The following is a 23,159-nucleotide window of genomic DNA, read 5'->3' as shown; positions in this document are numbered from 1 at the left end:
AGCTTGAGGAATCATTTTATTTTTACTCATGAACTGCTTTTTAAAAGACCCTTAGAACATTTTTATAGGTATATGAAAGTAATGCAGATGAAATTTCACAGCTTTCACTTGTAATCTGATATCTTCATCTGACTTTTTAGTAGCAGGATGAATATCAGAAGGCAGTTTTATTTCTGAAAGTGATTCTTTTAAAAGTGCAATTTCCTGTTTAAATCCTGATCCTTTTGAAGTATGAAGAATATCTGTCCACTGCAGTTCTATTACTGCTTTCTACTGCCAGTCCCGCAGAGCCAGTGGAAGAATGGATTCTCTCCAGCACACCAGTCTGCTCATGTGAGTTTATGCCCTTGTTCTTGTTTCTGGCTCCACCTTGTGAAGTGTCAGATTTGTACAGGAGTACATGAGGACAAGGATTTGACCAGAAATATTTGTCAGCCGGTGTACTACTGAGGTATGCCTGAGTGGAGAAAATACTCTTAGTTTAAGACTGAGATTTCAGCAGGTAGCAAAGGAAAAAAGTGTGAGGCAACAGAGGAGTCAAAGTTTCTGTTCTTGCAGGCAGCTTCGTCTGACATAGCTTGTGCAACAAGTTAGAATTGCTTTAGCTCAGTAGGCCGGTGATTTAAATACAGTGTAGTGTCATCTGCAGGAGCTAATTTCTGTGTTCTTGGGCATTCCAGTGCTTTCTGGTTAAGGACATTACATGTTTCATCTCCTACATTGTAAGTGAGTAAGAATAGTATTTCTGTAGCAGATGACCTGACCTTGACTGTTGACATAGTATAACTGGAAGGAACTCAGCTTCACCTTTGCCTCCTGTGGCCCATGTGTCTTTGCTGAAGTGGCAGTTAAATAAGCATAGCTGTTAATGTGTAAACCCAACACAGGGATGTGGGATGATGCATTGATACAATGTCACTTTTCAAAACATGCTGTGCTGTAATGCGCATTTAAACTCTGGCTGTCCAGAGCTGTTTGTCTTGTGCCAATATTTGCATTCTTGCTTCATGAAGTAGTCACTTGTCTGTGTATTTGTTGGAGTTTTTGGTTATTGTTTAAGATTAGAAGATCGCTATTGGATGTGAAAACTGGGGAGCTTTACACCTCTTTCCATATTCCTTAAATCTTTCTGATCATGCCTCCCAGGAAGAAACTGATAGTGCAGCATTTGCAGTTAATTTATCCAACGATGTGTAATATTCTCTATACACAACTCATCCATGTGTGGAACCACTTAAAGTGTTAGGGGAATACATGCCATAGGACAGGATGTCACATGACCACCATGTAACTATTCTACATCTGTACTATGTTTGAACCGATAATAGGCTACTTTTACATTATATATTTGTTTGGAAATGACAGTTGTTTCAGGAACTACAGAGCAATACTGCACAACTATCAAAGCATCCTCTGACAAAGCTTGTTTGGGTACTACAAGTAGTGCAGCTACTTTAATGTAATATTCTTGCCAGACTGTCAGTCTCGCCAGCAAGGCTGTGGCAGTGTGGTGCTGTCCACAGATCTGGCTTTGAATTAATTTATTTACCTACATTATAAAATATATTGCTGTACTGATTTTAGTTGATGTACCAGAGACATGTATTTGTGTTAGTGCAGTGCTCCCCTTCTGCAAATATAGCCTAGCTTTAGGCAGGACTAATTAGTTCATACAGGGTACTACGGTGATGCAGTTGTTTCCATTTCTTCTGATTTCTGGACAGAATTTTAAGAAACTGGGTTCTGACTATATTTGCAGAATGTAAATGTGCACTTTAAGTATCTTATCCAGCAGAACGCTGCAGCAGTATGGACAGTCATCTTCTGATAACCAGCATAGTTCAGTCAGTACCAACTTCTGTACCTGAAACATGCTGAAGTAGATATGCCCAAACATACAAACAGCAGACTTTTAAGGCTTTCTTTACATAGTCTACAGATAACAGAGGACATTTATTTAGCTACTTCAGTCATGAGTTATTAAAGAGTTGGAATCTGGCTGGATGAGCTAGTCTATAGCAAAAGATAAACGTTTAATGTAATGAGATCTTTTCTGTATATTTGGAATATGACATATTGATTTTAAATTATTATTCTCATCATGAAGTTCACATGTAAAGTTTCCCCTGTTGCCAGTAATATTAGCTTTACAGAAATCCATGAGATCAATATATTGGGTATGAATTGTATATTGTATATTGGGTATGAATTCTCTCTAGATCATTTTAAACCAAAATTACAGGAGTTCCTCTGTGGAAGTCAGTTTGTCCTCCTACTCAAGCGTCTTAGATGGAAGAGACATGCCAACAGATTGGATGTTTTGTTGGTATTTGAAAATGGTGTTTACTTTTCAATACAAATATAATTTCTTTTTGATTTGTTTCCTGGCTGCCTGTATATATTTTTTGTGAGGGTTTATTTGGTTTATTTCATTTTCAGTGCTACAGAACTTCAATGTAATTACCTGTATGATTATATCCAAGTGTAATATTGAGGCAGAATTGGGTTCAAAAGGAGCAACAAACAAGACTGCTTTTTTTAATAAAAAATTCCTTAAGACTTTCAAGAATGCTAAATATTTTTTTACTTTATTTTCGGAAATATTTTGAGTGCAAATAATACTGTGAGTTTTCTTAAAATGGTTATAATGTTAACCATTTGTTTGTTTTTTTCATATTTCATAACTGACTACAGAAATAGTGCAGACCATATAATGTGGAAGACAGAAAGGTAAAGAAAAAGTGCTTGGTGTATAATTGTTGTTACAAACATCTTTTCTCTTTCCAGTGCGCTGGATTTTTTATCCCCCTACATTACCTTTCCACCATTGCTAATTACAGAAGATTAAATTTTCCTGCTTATCAGCCGGCCTGGTTGATTCTGTAGTGGAATTAGGAAACCTGATTTTTTTTTTTTCTCTCAAGGATTGCTTGTTCAAATACAGTTCTGGAGACAGAGATACAGAATGATTCACAGAACAGAGTCAAAAAACTATTCACAGTGATTGCTGTGGATTACAGTCTGGACTTACTCAATGGGAGTTGTTTCCTTCATACTTGTGATACCTGCATCTGAGCTATTCATCCTAGTTTCTTTGTGTAGTCACGGTTGGGGAAAAAAAAAAAACCACACAAAAAATACCGAACAGGTAACCTGAAACATGATTCACCTAAAGAAAACATCTTTAGGATCTCAGGCATCATGTACTTGAAGGAAGTATTCCTCTTCACTAACTTCAAAGGGTAACTAAGGTGATACACTCATATATATGCAGAAGATCTCACTGCTGCTCTCAGTTGCAGCACTCTGGGCCCATACACTTCTATCATTCCCTCACATTATCCGCACCAAGAATATTAAAAGATTGGCATTGAAGCAGATTGGCAGGTACTTGCCTTGAGAGTTGGAGAGTTATAGTAGCTGGATGAGAGAATAGAATGAAACACATTAAGAGAGCTTTGATAACTCCAGACACTTAAATTTAAATAACTGATAAAGCATTTGAATGTCAAATCTCTGTCTATAGAAACAGAACATTCAGGTCCAGTTCAGTCCATGGTTAGCTTGGAAATGGTAACAACTTCTTACTGAATTGACATTTGGTGTTCTTCACTTGAAAAGCAACTGTAAATTTGCAAAGGTGAGTTTTTTTCTGAAATTGAAGTTTCTGTGTCAAGCTATAGCTGTTAGTGTTAAATGTGGAGCGTAGCCTGTTTTTATATGGTGTAGGGACACTAGTTTAAATATCTTCATATTTATTTGGTCATTCCTGCTTGTGTTCCACATTTCACATGAGCATAGGTGCATTTGCATACCTATGTAACATGTAGATTCCCACATGATTCTTGGTTTGCCTTTCCAGTGAATGTGCTTCCTTCCACAGCTCTTGATGTGTCTCTGTCAAATGCGTGTTTATGAAGGCATGTTTAATTGGAAAATACTACAATTTGCTAGAAACAGAAGTGAGATCAAATGTCTGAATTTCTATGACATAAATGCTGAGGGAGCCAAAAATCTGCCATGTATTACCACAAGGAGCAGGTACCACTAGTAGTGGGTACTTCAGACTATGTGCTGGGCTCTACTATGATGTCAAGTGGTTGTACATAGGTGTACTGTTATAAACACAGCAACCCAAATTCTGAGCTTTAAGGGGAAAAGCCACTCCAAAGAAGAGGATTTGTGTACGTGCATGCACTGTGGAGCACTGGAGGATGGATTACCTGCATATTGGAGAGCTGTACTACAATATTGTGGCGTGAGTGTTATATTGTGTCAGTCACAATACATGTCAAGTGGTTCAGGGCTTTTTAAAGTACATATTTTTGTTAGAAAAACATCCCTACGGACAATTAAATGGGTAGCTTGTGATCACTGAGTTGAAGTGTTTTTTAATGTAGTGTTAATCATTTAGATTGTCAGTGGTATATTGCAGTTTATTTTCAGCTGACCCATTTGTAATGGAGCCAGGTAATAAATCTGCATTTTGTTATCTTTTTTGTATAGATTTTAATCATAGAATTGTTAGGGTTAGAAGGGACCTCAAAGATCATCTAGTTCCAACCCCCCTGCCATGGGCAGGGACACCTCACATTAGATCAGGTTGCTCACAGCCACATCCAGTCTGGCCTTAAAAACCTCCAAGGATGAGGCTTCCACCACGTCCCTGGGCAACCTGTTCCAGTGTCTCACCACCCTCATAGTGAAGAATTTCTTCCTAACATCCAATCTGAATCTACCCATTTCTATGTTTGCTCCATTAACCCTAGTCCTATCACTACCTGACACCCTCACCAGCTTTCTTGTAGACCACTTAAGATACTGGAAGGCCACCAGAAGGTCTCCTCAGAGCATTCTCTTCTCCAGACTGAACAGCCCCAATTCTCTCAATCTGTCTTCATAGCAGAGGTGCTCCAGCCCTCTGATCATCTTTGTGGTCCTTTGGACATGCTCCAGCACATGTAGATCCTTCTTGTAATAGGGGCTCCAGAACTGGATGCAGTACTCCAGGTGGGGTCTCCACCAGAGTGGAGTAGAGGCAGAGAATCACCTCCCTCAACCTGCTGGCCCCATTTCTCCTGGTGCAGCCCAGGATATGGGTTGGCTTTCTGGCCTGCAAGTGCACACTGGTGGTTCATGTTGAGCTTCTTATCCACCAGCACCCCCAAGTCCTTTTCTTCAGGGTTGTTCTCAAGCCAGTCACTGCCCAGCCTATACTGGTCCTTGGGATTGCCCCAACCGAGATGTAGGACCTTGCACTTGGTCCTGTTGAACTTAATGAGGTGCGGTTGGGCCCACCTCTCCAGCCTGTCAAGGTCTCTCTGGATGTCAGCTATACCACATTATCTGGTGATGATGGTTTGGTTTTGTACTAAGTTTTTGATTCAGGGTTCTGCTATAAGCTAGAATAAAATCAAGTGGACATGATAGCCTGATACTTTGAAAAACAGAAAGACGTTCTCCACTGACAAGAGTCCAAAATCTTGATTCTGCAGACAACCCTATTAAAGTTGAATACATGTGCCTTAAGAAAAAAAACAGCACCACTTGAGGAAAGTGATGGAATACCTAATTAGTTCAATCTCTAAATCAAAGTGTGGAAGTAAAAGCAGGTGATACTTCCTCAAACTCTAAGCAACCTTACCCTGCTTCAGAGCTGGAATAGAATTATTGAATGCTAATTCTGTAAGAAAGGGATTCTAATATGTGACTTATACGTGACTTGACTTCCCAACATAGATGGAACTAAAACAGTACTTACTGTCCCAATAACCAGGCTACAGGGTGGGGATTGTATGCTCCCGTTGAACAAGTACTGAATAGTTCAAACGAGCATGAGGGCGTCCTACTGCTACCTTTCTGTCCTTGTTACTGCGTGCAAGTCTCAAGATGCTTTGCTAAAGAGCAGACTGATGCCTACAAAACCAGCTTAAGGGGTCCTTGGCTGGGAATTGGCCTGAAGAAGACAAAACATCCGCTTGTCAGGCTCCGAGTATTAAAACTTTTGCTTTGGCAGGCTCAAAATCAACCTCTGTCTACTGCCTTCTGAAGCCGGTATCAGCAGCGGGGCGGTGGTGCTCGATGCCACTCTTGCAGTCTCCGGGACTGAAAGCCTCGGCGTTGCTATGCTGTTTTAGTTTGGGTTTTTAGCTGTTGCCCGTTTTTTTGGGGAGAGTCGCGCAGGGTGCTGCACTTTGCTATTACTTTCTTAGCTGACACGGGCTGTCCCGCTCCCCCGCCTCCGAGCCCGGCTGGTTGCTCTGCCCGGGCTTCCAGGGTCCGTCAAGCACGCTCCGGCCCTCTGGCAGCCGTTGCTGATGGAGCAAACCCCACGTCACCCGCCACTGTCACGGACGTTCCGAGCTGCCCTGGCCCTTTGCGGAGGCCCCGCCTATGGCCGCCCCGCCGCCAGCCCCGCCCCGCCGCTCCGCCCCACCGCCTACTCCCCAGAGAGGCACCCCAGGACGGGCACAGAAGGCGGCGGTTGCAGGCGGGAGCGCGGTTGTGGAGACACCGGCAGCACTGGCGAGTGAGTGCCGCGAGCGGCCGCACGCTATGACCCGCGCGGCCGAGACGAGGAAGAGCAGAGTAGCGCGGGGCGCCCCGGCCCGCCCCTCCTTCTCCGTCACGTGATGCGGCAACGCCGCGCGGTTCGAGCGGCCGATGCCCTTCCGCGCTCCCGCCCTACTTTCCCCGGTCGAGGTGACGGCGGTGTGGCAGCGGGATCTCCTCGCAGCCAATGGGTCGCTGGCGGCGAGGGGCGGGTCCCCGCGGCAGGCCTTGGGCCTAGCCCTTCCGCTGGCGCTGCCTGGTTGCCAGGCTGCTGCTAGCGCTTGGCTGGCCGAGGGGAGGCGATGGGGTGCGGAGTTTGACAGGCCGCCTGTTCAGTTGGGGCCTTTTGAAGAAGGAAAAGAGCCCTACCGGCCCTCCGGCGGGAGGAAGGGGACTGCCGGCACCGGTAGAGAGCACCTCGCAGCGCAGGCTGATATCCCCCCTGCCTACGGCCGCCGGGCTGAGGGCAGCGGACGTAGCCGTGTAGCCTGCGGAGCCGCCGGGGCGGAAGCGCGGGTCGGCGCGTGGGAGCTGCGAGCGGCAGGGAGCTCTACGCCCCGGCCCGCTGGGCTGAGAGCTCCCTTGCCAGGCGCCGCGCTGCTGTTACCCGCGGCGACCCGCGTGCCTCAAGCCTTGAAAGGTCGCGGCAGTGTGCCTCGGCCTGCTAGGGGCTGCTGGAAGCCTTGTGCGCCAGTAACGCACCCTCGCTCAGGGAGACCTTTCTGTAACTCGGCTCGAAACGGTGCTGGTGGGCCAAGGTGGCGAGCACCTTGTTTTCGTATGGCATCCAGGTGCTTAGGGCATCCTCCGAACAAAAGTGTTTGTTGTGATCCAAATGCTCATTTTAGTAACGTACCTTTACTTCGTAGAGATGAGTGACGTGGATTTGAAGAACAAATAACTAGAGGGTGAACAGGGAAAAAATGGTATAGAGTAAAATAAGCTGTGACAGTTGATACCTATATCCTTACAAGATAGCACTTAAGAGCATTTATCTTATTGCTTGAACCGAATTGGGGTGTTTTAATCTTTTTATTCACTATATTTTCATTATGTGAACTTTCTATATCTTTTTCCATTCTAGAGCTATGTAAACTTGCTTTTGAATTAAGGTTCATCTAGTTGTATCTGTGTTAACTCCAGACAGTTAAAGTCCTCATTTTTTGCTTCAGGGTTTTTAAATTTGCTACTTCTGTAATTCCTAACATGCTTTCAAGACAACAACTTACATAAAGCTTAACATACAGAGCCACCATAATATTTCCATGACCAAGCTGTTTCGTGTAGAGCTCTGTTAACAGTGGGGTTGTGTTATATATTCTCTAGATTAAGCAGGTAGTCAACCAGGGAAAGCAATTTCTTACCAAGTAAAATTGTATGACAATAGGGTGTTAAGAGAGGCTTTAAAGTTTGCATGTCAGAATGAAGAATGGACGTTTTTCTTCTCCCTTCCGCCTGAGAAAAGCCTTAAAAACCTAGACTTTGTCTGTAAAGTGTCTTCATCTAGCACTCCTGCCCTCACTCCATCAAAGTCATATGAAAACTAGCATGTCTTTCTATCCCAGTGTACTATGGCATTCTACTGCAATCAGTAAATAAAAGCTAGACGGGACCCTCTGCTACAGTCTTGAAACCTGAATTGTGAAGGGAGTTATATGTAAAAAAAGACTTCCCATACATGGGAACGTTTTAAAATCTGCACCCTATTTCTGACAAGTATTAACTTCTTAATACATCTTGTACTTCATGTTGCTCAGGTCTTGTAGCCTGTTCAGGCCTCACTTTCTAAATTACGGTGGTGTTCTGCATCAACTTTGCAAACGTACTTCCATGAGGTGTTAATGAATTTGTTTTGATACCACTGAAATATTCAACAAAGCTTCACTCAGTCATAGAAAGGAATGGGTCATGTAAAAATCCATCTATTCCTTACAAATTTGGTGACTTCTTTCTATGTGTGATTAGGGGTTTTTTTCCTGATTGTTTTCTCATATCACTTCAGGAGAGAATTGCTGCTTTGAAGGCTTCACTTAGGGCAGTGTCTGCCTTTTATTCTTTAGAAAGGATCACCATGTTAGTTCATGCTTTCCTTAGCTGGTGTTTGACATGGAAAGCTAAGTGCTTCCAGAGAGTACAGAGCACAAACCAGGCCTGGTTTTGCACCAGGCGTCCTGCTGTTTCTCCCACCCACTGTTACAGGATCTCTTTGCTTGAAAAAATTGTTGTCTGGCGTTGGCTTTAGCCCTGCTGTGAGGAGGAGGCTGGTCTAGGTGACCTTCAAAGTTGCTTTCCAAGCAACAGCCCTCTGACTCCCGGTGTATGCATTTTCATGACTCTCAGTAGTAACCCAACTACCTATTTCAAAAGAAGTTTCCACCTGAAAGTTACTTTCATCTGACTGCTGATGTAACCAAGATTTTTGCTTTTTCTGCTGCTGTTGTTCCTGTGGTTGTGTTTGCTCTTCTTGGGGAATTTTCCAAAAGTAAGGTTATATGACTACCTGATCTACACTTTGAATATGGGAGTGTAGGTACAAAGGTGCATTCATGAAAGTGTTGTGAAATGAAATAAGGAAATAATACATTTCAGGGGTACATTGTGGCATTTGCCTTCTGCTGGCTCTGGTACACTTTTAATCTCTCATGGATTGACCAAATTATTTTTCTCTGTAATCATAAACAACATTAATAGTTACTGTCCATAGCAAAAAAAAAAAAAAATACACTTTATTTCACTGGAGTTTTTATCAACTCTCTTTTTGGAGCAATGTACTTGTTCTTTTTTATCTTCCTGTTCAAGACTTATTGTCTGTTTCTGATGCTCTAAAAGCATATGTGCTTTTAACCTGATCAGATAATTTTCATAACTTTCTTAAGTAGAATTGAATGTGAAACTTGCATGACACTTTAAGCAACATTAACTGCTTAAGCAGAGTACACATGCAATGATAGGGTGCATTTTGTATATGAACTGATTCTTTTTCCCATTTTTCAGAATATTTAATGGCATCATTCATAGATTATTTAATAAGAGACAAGGGAAATGTATGGATATAGTAATGTCATTGAGTTTGCAAATGTAATACCTGTTTCATTCTGTCTCTCTAAGGAGGGCATTTAATACCTTTTTTATTCAAAAACAGAGCTGCTCAAGCAGTAGTAGGTCTTTTTTCTTAAATCAGCATCTGTAGCTATTGAGAATTTTCTGATCTTTTTTATTCCAAAAGTTTAATTACATTTTGGGGACAGTGTGAGATAAGAGTTCTCTCTTTTTTTTTTTTTAACTTGTAAAACCAAATTAACACTGAAGACAGACGCTGTGCCAGGATAATGGATCATTCTATTTATTTAGTATTGCACTGGTTTTCAAGAATGTCCTTTACATTAAGATTTTGGGTCATTGTGATTTCTTTGACTGTGTCAGCTATTTGCTGTTAACATCTTGAGAAAACGTGTTGAGTATCACTGTCACTGCTGCTTTCTGACTTACAAGACACCTCTTTTCCTTTGTATATAACCACCTTTCTCTACAGTGATTTGACTGTGCTGTAATTGCTCATGCCCTTTACTAACAGCCAGAGTTACCATTGTATTGCTGATATTCAGACAGAAGTTCTTGGCCATGCAGAATCACTTCTTCTCAGCCCTTCCCTAAAGATTTGCCATTGTAACTGTGAGGGAGATCATCCCACCTGCGCCAGACTTCAGCTGTGTATCTGTATGAGGATGATACTGCAGTTTAAATTGCTATCAAATAATACCAGAGTAATTACAAGTCTGTTTTTTCTTTATCTTCTTTTAGTCCACTTACCTCGTCTAGCCTGATGCAGTCACAGCTTCTATCATAATATAATTTATGTTGCGCAAGACCTTGGGAGTCTTCAGTTAAACCTCCTTATTCAAAGCAGGGTCACCTCTGTGGGCAGATGAGGCTGTTCAGGAGTTTATCCTATATATCTTGAAAAACCTACAGGGATAGAAGCTACACAACCCTTCTGGGTGGCTTGTTTCAACGTTTGTCTGCATAATGAAAACTCTTTTCCTTGAATCAAATCTGGGCCATTCATACTTTGATTTGTAGCTCCAACTCCCACATGCACCCCTTTGAAGAGCTTACCTGTGTTTTCTAGATAAGCTCCTCATAGGTGCTTCCCAGACTGCTGGGAAGTCGCCACAAAGCCATCTCTTCTCAGCCTGAACAGGCCCAATTTTCTAAGCCTCTTTTCACAGAGCAAGTGCTCCTGCCCCATGACCATCCAAACTCAGGCAGTTTACCGATACCTTCTTTGTATGGGTGTGTGTGAAACTGGATGCAGTATTGCAGGTGTGGTCTAGTGAGTGTCAGGTAAAGGGACATCATCACTTCCCTCAATCTGTTGGTTGTGCTCCCATTAACGCAGTGCTGGGTACTCACCACCTTTGCTGCTTTCTTTGTTCAGCAAGGTGTATTCATGAGTCTTAAGGGTGAACAAAATAAATCCCAGACATCAGAGGAAACCTGGATCTCAGCCTCATCTTGACGGTTATGCTGCACTTCTGTCTGAATCCTTGATCTTCAGTAACAGTCAGGGGAGGTGAGGAAGGATGTGTAGATACTTACTTGTCTAAAATTCTCTCAGTTTACTTACTTTCCACAGATCTCAAGAATGCCCGTTGGTGTTATGTCACTTTCTGGTAACAGTATCACGGACAGCTCAGCATTTTGGAATTGTAGTGCAAGAGACTTCTCTACAAATATTTTTTTGGTGCTGATCTGGACTGAGTCTTCATAGAATTGTTGCATTTGGAAAAGACCTTTAAGCTCATCAAGTCCAGATACCAACTTAAGACCATCATGGCCATTAAACCATGTTCTGAAGTGCCATGTCCACATGTTTCTTGAACACCTTCAGGGATGGTGACTTTACCACCTCCCGGGGCACTATCAGTAAAGAAACACTTCCTAATACCCCATCCAAACTTCCCCTGGCACGATCTGAGGCCATTTCTTCTCATCCTGTTACCTGATACTAGGGAAATGAGAGTGACCTCCACCTCACTACAACCTCCTTTCAGGTAGTTGTAGAGAGCAATGAGGTTCCACTCACTCTTCTCCAGATTAAATAAAAGTTCCCTCAGCTGCTCCTTTTAAGACTTGTTCTCTAGACCCTTCACAAGCTTTGTTCCCTATCTCTGGTCATGCTCCACCACCTCAGTGTCTGTCTTGTAGTGAGGTGTCCGAACCTGAACACAGTATTCGAGGTGCAGCCTCACTGGTGCCAAGTGCAGGGGCACAATCACTTCCCTATTCCTGCTGGCTACACTATTCCTGATATAGGCCAGGATGCTGTCTGCCTTCTTGCTCACCCAAACACACTGCTGTCTCATGGTCAGATGTCTGTCAACCAGCATCCCAAAGCCTGTTTCTGCTGGGCAGCTTCCCAGCCACTCTGCCCCAAGCCTGCAGCATTACATGGGCTTGTTGTGGCCTAAGTGCAGGACCAAGCACTTGGCTTTGTTAAACTTCATACAAATGACCTTAGCACATCACTCCAGCATGAGCCTGCCTTACACAGTTCTCTTATGCCTCTCTGTGTTCTGGGTACCAGCCTGTATCTCTGTGGCTTTCTACCTTTCAGGGAGTAAAAGCTGTCTATGTATCTAGTGAAATACGTCATTTGATACATTTTTACCTTCTTGTATGCAGACCAGTTTGCATACAGGACTTTAAGGTTTTACTGTTTCTATGGACACAATACTGATGAGAATTCTGGATTTGTATCTCACCAGTGTCCCCCGCTTCCATCTACTTCTTTAGATGACAGACTTGCATTTGAAATGTGTGCTTCATTTGTAGGCAGCTCACATCAACCGGTGAAGCTGAAATTATTCTGAACAAATTCATTTCAGGAGATTAAAGTTAATTGGTTCATAAGAAATTAATTGCATTCTTTCTGAAATCTTCTACATTGAACCCAAGTGTCTGTTGTTTAGCTGTATTATTAAATAGACTACACTGTGGACACTGAATTTCAGCACTAAAATCAGTGTAATTTTAATTATGTCTGGGTGTTCTGTCTACTGTAAGGTCTGTAAGTAATAGCTTTGTTGATACTTAAATCTCAGAATGTATGAATTTCTCTAGAAATTAAAGGTAACAGGTTAGATTATTTCCTGTCAGGAGAGGCATGGTCTACATATACAGTAATACCAAAAGCTAGAAGGAAAATAGAAATAAATCAATTTTCTTCAAAACATTGCTGAGAAAAATGATAGTGGAAATGAGAATGTAAGTGGTGACTGAGGAATAAGTGTATTGGTTTTGGTTTATGTTGGAAGGTTTTGGTGGTTTTGAATGACATTCAGATCTAGTGATGAACAGAGGATTCATATTAGCTGTGATGTAAGAGTAAAGCCACGATAGAATTCCATTAGCTAGTAGTGTTATTAGAAGAAATTATGGGTTGTTTTCAATTATAGGGAAATGGTAGGCAAATAGGTCAAAGTACGTGGCCTCTTGTGTTATAGTCCTCTTGATTTTAATTTTCTTTTTATTCTCTAAACTCACTGTTCTGTTGCTAGTTTTGTCCTTTTAAGCTAATTTAACTAATCACATGATCTGAAATTCACTGTGGGTGCTAGAATAAAACATTTCAGAGTCTGGTAGCACATAGCATATGCTTCAAGACCAAAGGCAAATGTTTAAGGATGTTTAATATTTGATTTAACATCTATAGTTGCAATTCCTAAACGAGAAGTTACAAAATAATTGGCATCAGAAGAAAGAAAATTTGCAGGCACAAGTGTTGGCTAGTCCAGAAGTGCAGTTAGACGACCTTGCCCAGTGAAGCATCATTCAGGTGTCTAGTGAAGGGGTTTTGGCCCCTTCTTTGGCATCCCTCTAATTTTAGCTTGTACAACACCATGTATTGCTCATCTTTATGCAGTCCATCTCAGTGCTGCTAGGCACCTGCCTTCTGTTTGTCTTCCTGCGTAACTCCTGCCTCCCTTTTGTAATAACATTGTTCTGGCCTCTGTTTTTTCTGACTTTTCCTGGGCTCAAGCAGTTAGGGGACTATACACTGTCAATATGTGAAATGAGTCTTGTATAGATGGGAATCCTTCATGGGTTTTGTGAATAAATCAGGGAAAAGGAAGAGAAATGTTATGAGGCTAGAGAAGGACATTTGTAACATAAGCATCCATAGTAACAAGCTGAAGAGAAAATTACCAGATTTAGATTTTTTTTTTTTATTACTGAGATCGAATTTGAGCTCACAGTAGAACTTGTTCAGAGATGAACTGTTACCAGAGTATGTGTATTGAAAAATAGGAGGCTACTGAAGAAGAGTTACAAGCAGCAGTAGTTGAATACAGATAATCAGATCAGGGATTAAAAAAAAGGTAAAATACTTGCCATGGTTGTCAGCTGAAATATGATGGTCTTGGAGTTTTAGATCAGAGTAGAAGAAGGATATAGGCACTAGGTTTCCTTCCTTATCCCCTTGACTGCATGCCTGCACAGGTGCTTAAGGAATATTGTGGATTGAAGAACAAGTTTATTCTGGGCAAAGGAAGAACTCTAAAGAGGATGCAACAAGCCTGCAGAGATTAGAAAATTCAAGGCAAAAGATTACTAGAAATTTGTAGGTGGAAAATGTAATCTTGAAGTGATTAAGTGCCAGCATTTAAATATGTTCAACAGCGTTTATCAATTGCTGTTGATTTTCTTTGAGGCTGTATTTCAGTGAAGCCATCAAAACTCGGGTATTTTTCTGTAGAATGAGTAAGTGAGAATCTGAATTCAGTGTTGCATAGTATTTTCACTGAAACGGCATGGAGTACAGCCTGTGGATGGAGTATGCCAACAGGTACTTTGAAGCAGTTCTTTAAAACTACCTCACCTTGCACATGCTGAGTGCTGCTTTGTCTTGTGTTTCCAGTGATGTGTGGAAATACTGTTTGGTAAGTATTACTTTGGGATGTAGCATAGGAGAAAAACTGAATTAAGGGGACTGCACAGAGCTAAGCCTGCACCGTGTTAGAAAGATGTGTAACTGAGAAACTGTAGGAATGAATGTTTTTGACACAGTTTACAGAATGGACCCAGAGGCTTCATTTTGCCTTGTCTGAAAATTATGTAGGGAGTAAATCCCAGCAGGGCACTCATAGACATACACATTCTGATGCCCATCCACAAGAAGGGACGCACAGAAGAACCTGGGAACTACAGGCCTGTCAGCCTGACCTCAGTGCCAGGGAAAATCATGGAGCAGATTGTCTTGGGGGCAATCACTGCGCACCTGAAGGATGGCCAAGGAATCAGGCCCAGCCAACATGGATTTAGGAAGGGCAGGTCCTGCCTCACCAACCTGATCTCCTTCTATGATCAGGTGACCAGCCTGGTGCATGTGGGGAAGGCTGTGGATGTAGTCTACCTGGACTTCAGCCAGGCCTTTGACACTGTCCCCCACAGCAAGCTCCTGGCCAAGCTGTCAGCCTGTGGCTTGGACAGCAGCACTCTGCACTGGGTTAGGAACTGGCTGGAGGGCAGAGCCCAGAGAGTGGTGGTGAATGGTGCCACATCCAGCTGGCAGCCTGTCACTAGTGGTGTCCCCCAGGGATCAGTGTTGGGCCCAATCCTGTTCAATATCTTTATTGATGATCTGGATGAGGGGATTGAGTCCATCATCAGTAAATTTGCAGATGACACCAAGCTGGGAGCAGGTGTTGATCTGTTAGAAGGTAGAAGGGCTCTGCAGAGGGACCTTGACAGGCTGGACAGATGGGCAGAGTCCAACAGGATGGCATTCAACAAATCCAAGTGCCGGGTGCTGCACTTTGGCCACAACAACCCCATGCAGAGCTACAGGCTGGGGTCAGAGTGGCTGGAGAGCAGCCAGGCAGAAAGGGACCTGGGGGTACTGGTTGACAGGCACCTGAACATGAGCCAGCAGTGTGCCCAGGTGGCCAAGAGAGCCAATGGCATCCTGGCCTGCATCAGGAATAGTGTGGCCAGCAGGAGCAGGGAGGTCATTGTACCCCAGTACACAGCACTGGTTAAGCCACACCTTGAGTACTGTGTCCAGTTCTGGGCCCCTCAGTTTAGGAAAGATGTTGAATTGCTGGAGCATGTCCAGAGAAGGGCAACGAGGCTGGTGAGAGGCCTTGAGCACAAGCCCTATGAGGAGAGGCTGAGGGAGCTGGGACTGTTTAGCCTGGAGAAGAGAAGGCTCAGGGGTGACCTCATTGCTGTCTACAACTACCTGAAGGGAGGTTGTAGCCAGGAGGGGTTTGGTCTCTTCTCCCAGGCAACCAGCACCAGAACAAGAGGACACAGTCTCAAGCTGTGCCAGGGGAGGTTTAGGCTGGAGGTGAGGAGAAAGTTCTTCACAGAGAGAGTGGTTGGCCATTGGAATGTGCTGCCCAGGGAGGTGGTGGAGTCACCATCCCTGGAGGTGTTCAAGAGGGGATTGGACGTAGCACTTGGTGCCATGGTTTAGATAGGCATGAGGTGTAGGGTGACAGGTTGGACTCGATGATCTTTGAGGTCTCTTCCAGCCTTCTTGATTCTATGATTCTATGATTCACACAGCAAAAGACCAAAACACTCTAAGGCTGCAGTGCTTGCTGTGTTGTAGTTCAAATATACTGGCTATGAGACCTTGCAGTATATGAATCCAGTCACTGGCCAAATCTTACTAAAGCTTTCTGAACCTCATTTCAAATGTTAAAAGTAGCATGGAGTTCTATACCTATGGTTATTTTCTGGTTGGGAAGAGTGTCTTTGGGGAAGGTGATATGAAGGACTCAGAAAATCACTGCCTTCTGTGGATTCTGTAGATAGACACCTGTCATCTTAGCTGTTACCTCTTACAGGAGTCTCCAATTCAACAGAGAATGAGCATAAAAGAAAATCAGCATTTAAGAGATTTAAATTATATTTTAGGCTAGTGATTCTTTACCTTTTGTGCTGGTTTGAGGCCAGACAGATCCTCTCTTGCCCTGAGAGGGACAAAAGAATGACACTCACACAAATGGATTGGAGAGTGATGGAAAGTTTAAATGGAAAAGCAATTGGTGAAACTACAAAAACTACAAAGCATAGTGACAAGAATAACCAACTCTTCCCTTCTCCCCACCTGAGGGTATACCCAAACCCCCAGGGCTCTTTCTTCCGCCCCCACCCCCCACTTCTAGGCTAGTCTCAGGCTAGCCAGGTCTGAGATTCTGCCCCCCCCCCCTTTCTTCTCCTAGACAGGCCTAAGAGGCCTTGAGATACTCCCCCACCGTTACCTGATAAGAGAGCATCTCCCATGGGAGCAGAGAGGGAGAAAAGAGAAAGAGAATGACTTTGCAGATGGATTCATAGGGCACAGGATTTACGGGTAGCAATACGCTGTTTCCCATGTCCACCTGTTTGGGAGGTGTAGCTTATGTGACAGTAACAGGAGGCACCCAGCCTAAGCTGCCACAGCTTTTGATTAAACTATTCTAAGGCACTGTGCCATAATTGTAATTCCAGGCATATTGCATTTCTCAGTAATGTGACTATGTCATTACATGAAACTTCAGGTAACCTGCATAACAGAAACAAAAAATCTTGGAGAAGACAAACAGATGCAGCAAGGAGAGAAAAGAGGTCATTGGTGTTTTTTCATATTTTTATTATAGGGATTCTTAATGAAATAGAATACTGGTTGGCTGGTGGGGGTTTTGTTTTGTTTTTTTTTCCTCTTATATTCTTGTTTAGATTTACCTTTATCTTGTTGAAATATCAATACATTAGGTCAAAATATATGTAGATCCATCTGCTCACCTAGTCTGTTCTTTTACTGCTAGTAGTTATTACATCTTTTCATTGTGTGCTTAATGACAGTTTACTACATTAATGGGTGACATCGTGTCTTTAATTTTGTACATGATGAACTTACTAATAATGCAGAGGAGGTTTTTTCCCTAATTCTGCATATCAAAGCAATGATTTATTATCTTTCATTATTCCAGTTGTAGTTTAAATGTTTTACTTGTACCTTCTGTTTCACTGTTGTTTCAGGTGCAAACTTAACCAGGCTCTATAATTTATCTGGCTTTACCAGAGGCATATTATTATCAGTCATATTTCAATGTTTATTCATTGACATGGTGATCATTTCAGTTTTGAATCTTGTTAATTACAGTTATTCTTTGATATAAGAACTTGTCTTATGACAGACTTTAAAAACTTTGAAGTCCCTAACTGGCATTTCAGTTCTAGATTCATTAAATAGTGTAGTTCTGGTTTTTTTTTTTCCTGTTTGTTGTCGTTGTTGTAGTTTTGATTGGGTGTTGGTCTTTGTTTTATTTTTTGTTTGGTGTTTGGGGGGGGTTGTTTTGTTTTGGTTGGTTTTTGTTTGGTTGCTGGGTTTGTTGGGTTTTTTTAATTATTTTAGGGGGGTGTTCTTGATGTTGTGGGGTTTGTTGGTTTTGTTTGGGGGGTTTTGTTATTGTTTTGTTTGTTTGTTTTCATTGATGTAACCCGATTCTAAGCAGGTTCTGCAGACTAGTGCAGCTGACACTTGACCTGGTAGGTATGATACTAGAAGGAAGGAAGAGATGATACTGCCTTTAGGATAGTCTGCCTGTCTTGACCCTGCCAAGTCAAATAATTTGGTTTCCCAGCAGTTCAAAACTTAATCTGTTGGTCTGATTTTTGAGACTCTGTATGGGATGGATTATTTCTCCAGTGTTCCGAGTGTCCAACCCAATAAGGTGGACAGAGGAAACAGCGTATTTCTACCCATTTCTTTATTTCAACCCCTCTCCAATTCTCTATGCTACCCCACTAAGCCATCAGCTGATATACATGATGAGATGGACTTTTACTTTAGGTAGTAGTGATGCTTTGAGAGTGTTTTTAGGGAAAAGAGTTGGGAAATATTCCCAGTTACGGTGGAGCAGACAGTCTTAAGATTAATGATTTTATCTCTCAGCAAGAATAAGCTCCCTAGTAATCTTTTACTTCTGTGATCTCTAAAAACTCCACAGTATTAATATTAAATTTGGGTATGTCAGTTACTTAAAACAGCTCTTCTTGAGTCTCAGCTCTGATTATTTCTGTGCTGTAGGCTGAGATGAAAATTCTGTAGCGTGTTGTCTGAGCTACCACAGGCTATTAACTCTCTTAAGTAATATGTATTAGCATACATTGTTCTTTTTGATAATCCAGAGCAACGCCATGGGTTTTACATTCATGTGTATGTGTAACAATTTACCTGTGAAATCTCCACAATTGCTGAAAACAGTCTGTGAACAAATATGTTCAATATTCTTTCCTATATGTCTAGAAAAATACCAGTATATTTTGGTTACATTTGCCACATCAACAGCTTGGAGGAAAACTGCATGAGAATGTAGATTTTATTATGTGTCAACATTATTTGTAGAATCATAGAATCAGTCAGGGTTGGAAGGGACCACAAGGATCATCTAGTTCCAACCCCCCTGCCATGGGCAGGGACCCCTCACACTAGGTCAGGCTGGCCAGAGCCTCATCCAGCCTGGCCTTAAACACCTCCAGGGATGGGGCCTCAACCACCTCCCTGGACAACCCATTCCTGGCTCTCACCACTCCCGTGGTGAAGAACTTCTTCCTCATGTCCAGCCTGAATCTCCCCACTTCCAGCTTTATTGCATTCCCCCTAGTCCTGTCACTACCTGATATCCTAAAAAGTCCCTCCCCAGCTTTCCTGTAGGCCCCCTTCAGATACTGGAAGGCCACAAGAAGGTCACCTCGGAGCCTTCTCTTCTCCAGACTGAACAGCCCCAACTCTTTCAGTCTGTCCTCATAGGAGAGGTGCTCCAGCCCTCTGCTCATCCTGGTGACCCTTCTCTGGACACGTTCCAGCATGTCCATATCCCTCTTGTAATAGGGGCTCCCGAACTGGATGCAGTACTCCAGGTGGAGTCTCACCAGAGCTGAGTAGAGGAGTATCTCACCAGTGTTCTATCAGTGGAACAAATAAAGCATATGCCTATAAACAAAATACGTTTAAAAATCTGTAAGGAACAGCAGTTATTTCAGAACTACTTGGGATTAAAATGTATCATATCTGCAATATGAAAGCAGTGCTTGAAAAGAAAAATAGACAAAACCAAAAGAAGCCTCTTTTTTTTTTTTTTAATTCAGTTTTATAGCTGCCTTTACATACAATATGTAAACCAAGGTGGCTGTCCTGGAAACCCTGAGGGGCACCAGTGCATGTAGCTTTCTACCTGGGAAGCAGAAGCTTCAGAGAGGGAATGGTAACACTGAGCTGTGCAGCTGTTCTTGAGACTGTGGTGATGCAGTCTCACACTTGCCTTCTTTTGTCAACAAAAGATGCACAGCTGGCCAGTAACTGCTCTACCTTTAAGCCAGGCACACCTCGTGTGTGCTGCATACAAGCAAAGGCAGCTTCAGCACTAATAACAGTCTTTGCACCATCTCCAAGAAAGTAGAAAAAAATACACTAATTCCCTTTGTCCCAAGTTCTCTAAACCACATCTCTTAGGAGCACTTAATCTTGTTTGGCCTTTTGAAGCTGGATTACAATGCAGAAAGCAACAGAAGATTCATGGGGGTCAGAGAGCATTCAGTGTAGTGCCTCAGGATTATATCCTCAAATGTATTTGGAAGGTGCTGTGTGAAGCAGGAACAGATGGAAATCTGACATTTCATTCTCTTTTCGGAGTCCTTGATATTTGGGAAAACTAACCTCAAAAATCAGATAATTGCATAATGTACCATCTATGAACAAACAGGGAGCGGGATCTGGAAACCTCCTCCTGAGGCAGCAAGAATCTAATGACTGGACCACAGTCAGTCTCTTGCAGTCTCCACAAGAGTGTTTCTTTCCATGTATAGCATGTGAATCAAACTGCCTTTTATTTTTACTTTTTAAAGGGAAGATAAGAGATTATCCCATCTAGTTCTTTGTCAGAATGCAAATTTGGCAGTTAGTGGTATTTCTGACAGGGATTTGAATGACTTGCTGTTGAGGATAGTTAGCAATGAAGGATGCCCAGCCTTCCTGGATGGTCCATCTGTCTAGGCTCTTCCTAGGCACTGGGCTTACCAGTAAGTGTTCAGTCTTTCTATTAAACAGTTTTTCAAAACAGTATTTAACCAAATCATCAACAGCTGTTAAACCATGTTTTTCTAGATTTCTTGTGGGAATAGGTTAAAAGGCTTAAGAAAGCTTCAAGCACCATTTCGTACATGTTCAAGATTGGTGCACCCTCATGAGTCCATCATTAAGAAGGGGAAGAGTAGGGAAAGTACGGGCTGAATGAGGTGGGTGCTCTGGTGGTAGAGGATACAGAGAAGGTGGAGATGCTCAAATGCCTTCTTTGCTTTAGGCTTTAGTGTTAAGACCAGTCCTTAGGAATCCCAGTCCCTGGAAGTAAGAATGAAAGCCTGGAGGAAGGAAGACTCCTTTAGTCGAGGAGGACTGGGTTAGAGATCATCTAGGCAAGTTGAACACCCACAAATCCATAGGCCTTGATGGAATGCAGCCAGGGAGCTGGCAAATGTTATTGCTAAGACGTTCTTCATCATTTTTTGAAAGGTCGTGGAAAACAGGAGGTGACTGGAGGAGAGCCAGTGTCACTGCAGTGTTCAGAAAAGGGGTTGACCTGCTGGAATGCAGCCCTACAGAGAAGGACCAGTTAACCATGAGCCAACAATGTGCTCTTGTGAGTAAGAAGGCGAATTGGTATCCTGGGGTACATTAAGAAGAGTGACCAGCAGGTCAAGTGAGGTTCTCCTCCCTCTGCTCTAGTGAGGACATGTCTGAAGTATTGTGTCCAGCTTTGAGCTCCCTAGTTCAATAGGAACAGGGAAGTACTGGAAGAAGTCCAACAGACAGTGATCAGGGGACTGGAGCATCTCTCTTAAAAGGAAAGGCTGAGAGACCTGAGGCTCTTCAGCCTGGAGAAGACTGAGAGGAGATGTTATCAGTGCTTAACTATCTGAAGGGTAGATGTCATGAAGATGAGCCTGGGCCATTTTCAGTGGTGCTCAGTGGTAGCACAAGGGGCAATGAACTCAAAGTAGAACATGGGAAGTTCCACCTAAACATACAGAAAAGCTTCACTTTGGGATTGCCAAAGTGCTGGAACAGGCTGCCCATAGAATCATAGAACATTAGATGTTGGAAGGGACTTCCAGGGATCATCAGGTCCAACCCCCTTGCCAAAGCAGGATCACCTAGGGTAGTCTGCACAGGAGTACATCCAGGTGGGTTTTGAATGTGTCCAGCAAAGGAGACTCCACAACCTCACTACACAGCCTGTTCCAGTGTTCTTAAGCAGATAAATCCTTCGGTTTAACCTGCCTACAGGAAAGTGAGTAAACTTTCTTGATTTTCCAGTTCAAGTAAATAAATACCCAACCAACAATCTGCAAAAATCCATCATCTGTAACATCTGAAACAGATTAAACACAATGCAAAGCCTTTTCAGCTCTTAACAGGGCGAGACTTCTTGAAAGCTGTTAAGAGTTTCAGTGTGGGTAGCGATTTGATGCCAAAGCTACATAGATGCCTCAGCTGTGAGTCCTAAATTAAAAACAGTACACTGACACAGAGGTATATATAATATAAGGCCAGGCATGACCAAGGTGAGCTGTATTTTCCTGCACTGCAACTCAGGCAACCAGGCAGTTAGCTGATGCAGCTGGAGTAAAGAGCTCTGTTTCAAGAATGCTTATGTTTGGTTCCAGTTCTTTGTTTGTTTTACTCTTTACAGAGTTATGCTTTGCCTTCCACTTCATTGACCAAGCAGGCAAGATGTGCAGCAGCAGCAGGTCGTGGAGTCTCCTTCTCTGGAGACTTTCAAAACCTGCCTGCACACATTGCTGTGCAAGCTGCTCTAGGCAAACCTGGTTTAACAGAGGGGTTGAACTAGGTCATCTCCAGAGGTCTCTTCTGACCCCTACCTTTCTGTAGTATCATGAATGATAGTGTCAAAACTTCTACCATGATTGAAATAAGCAGTCTAGATCAAGATAGATAGCTTCCAGCGTCTGGACATCTTTCCAGCTGTAGAGGTAGGAAAGTTCCTCTCTGTGTATTCTTAAGATTAGTTTTTATTAGTAGAAGGTCTGCATCCTTTCTTCCATAGGAACCAACACTACAAATAGTGAGCATCTCCATCCAAGTGGTGTTTCCTAGGGTCTGTTCTGGCAGGCTGTTCCTGATCAGCCTCACCCAGGCACTTGGAACTGCTCAGCCTCTTCAACTGAGCACAGGTCAGGCAGGATGTGTCAGGCTACTCTGCTGAGCAGCTGTAGGCAAACATTTTTGACGTGTATTACTTCACAGGTTGTACTTCTGTTCACGTAAAGTTTCAACACATTCTGATCCAGTGACCACTGAATGATTGTATATTTTGAAGAAAATGGGAGAAAGGATTTTTTTTTTTTTTTGTGTGTGGTGTCTCTTGTGAAAAGGAATGAGGGGTAGGGAGTCTTAAAATAATTGATGCTTTGTTTTACAGAAAACTTCTGGTGGTTGCTTGGTTCGGGGTTTTCTGTTGTTGGTTGGGCTTGGGTGGGGTTTTTTTTTTATTTGTGGTTTTTTTCTTTTTGGTGGTGGTTTTCGTTGTTGT

General features: G+C 42.8%; 1 protein-coding gene across 1 annotated transcript in view; it reads left to right on the top strand.

Annotated features, from left to right (window-relative positions):
• The first annotated feature begins 6,498 nt into the window (after positions 1–6,498).
• Positions 6,499–23,159, top strand: part of GGACT (gamma-glutamylamine cyclotransferase) — a 33,031-nt gene continuing 16,370 nt past the window's right edge. The window contains exon 1 of the mRNA XM_054389946.1: positions 6,499–6,529. The gene's annotated coding sequence lies outside the window, so the exon portion shown is untranslated. The remainder of the gene's footprint in view (positions 6,530–23,159) is intronic.

The sequence above is a fragment of the Indicator indicator genome, chromosome 1 (assembly GCF_027791375.1).
Source record: "Indicator indicator isolate 239-I01 chromosome 1, UM_Iind_1.1, whole genome shotgun sequence".
Taxonomy (NCBI): domain Eukaryota; kingdom Metazoa; phylum Chordata; class Aves; order Piciformes; family Indicatoridae; genus Indicator; species Indicator indicator.
This window is presented reverse-complemented; position numbering and strand designations above follow the sequence as displayed.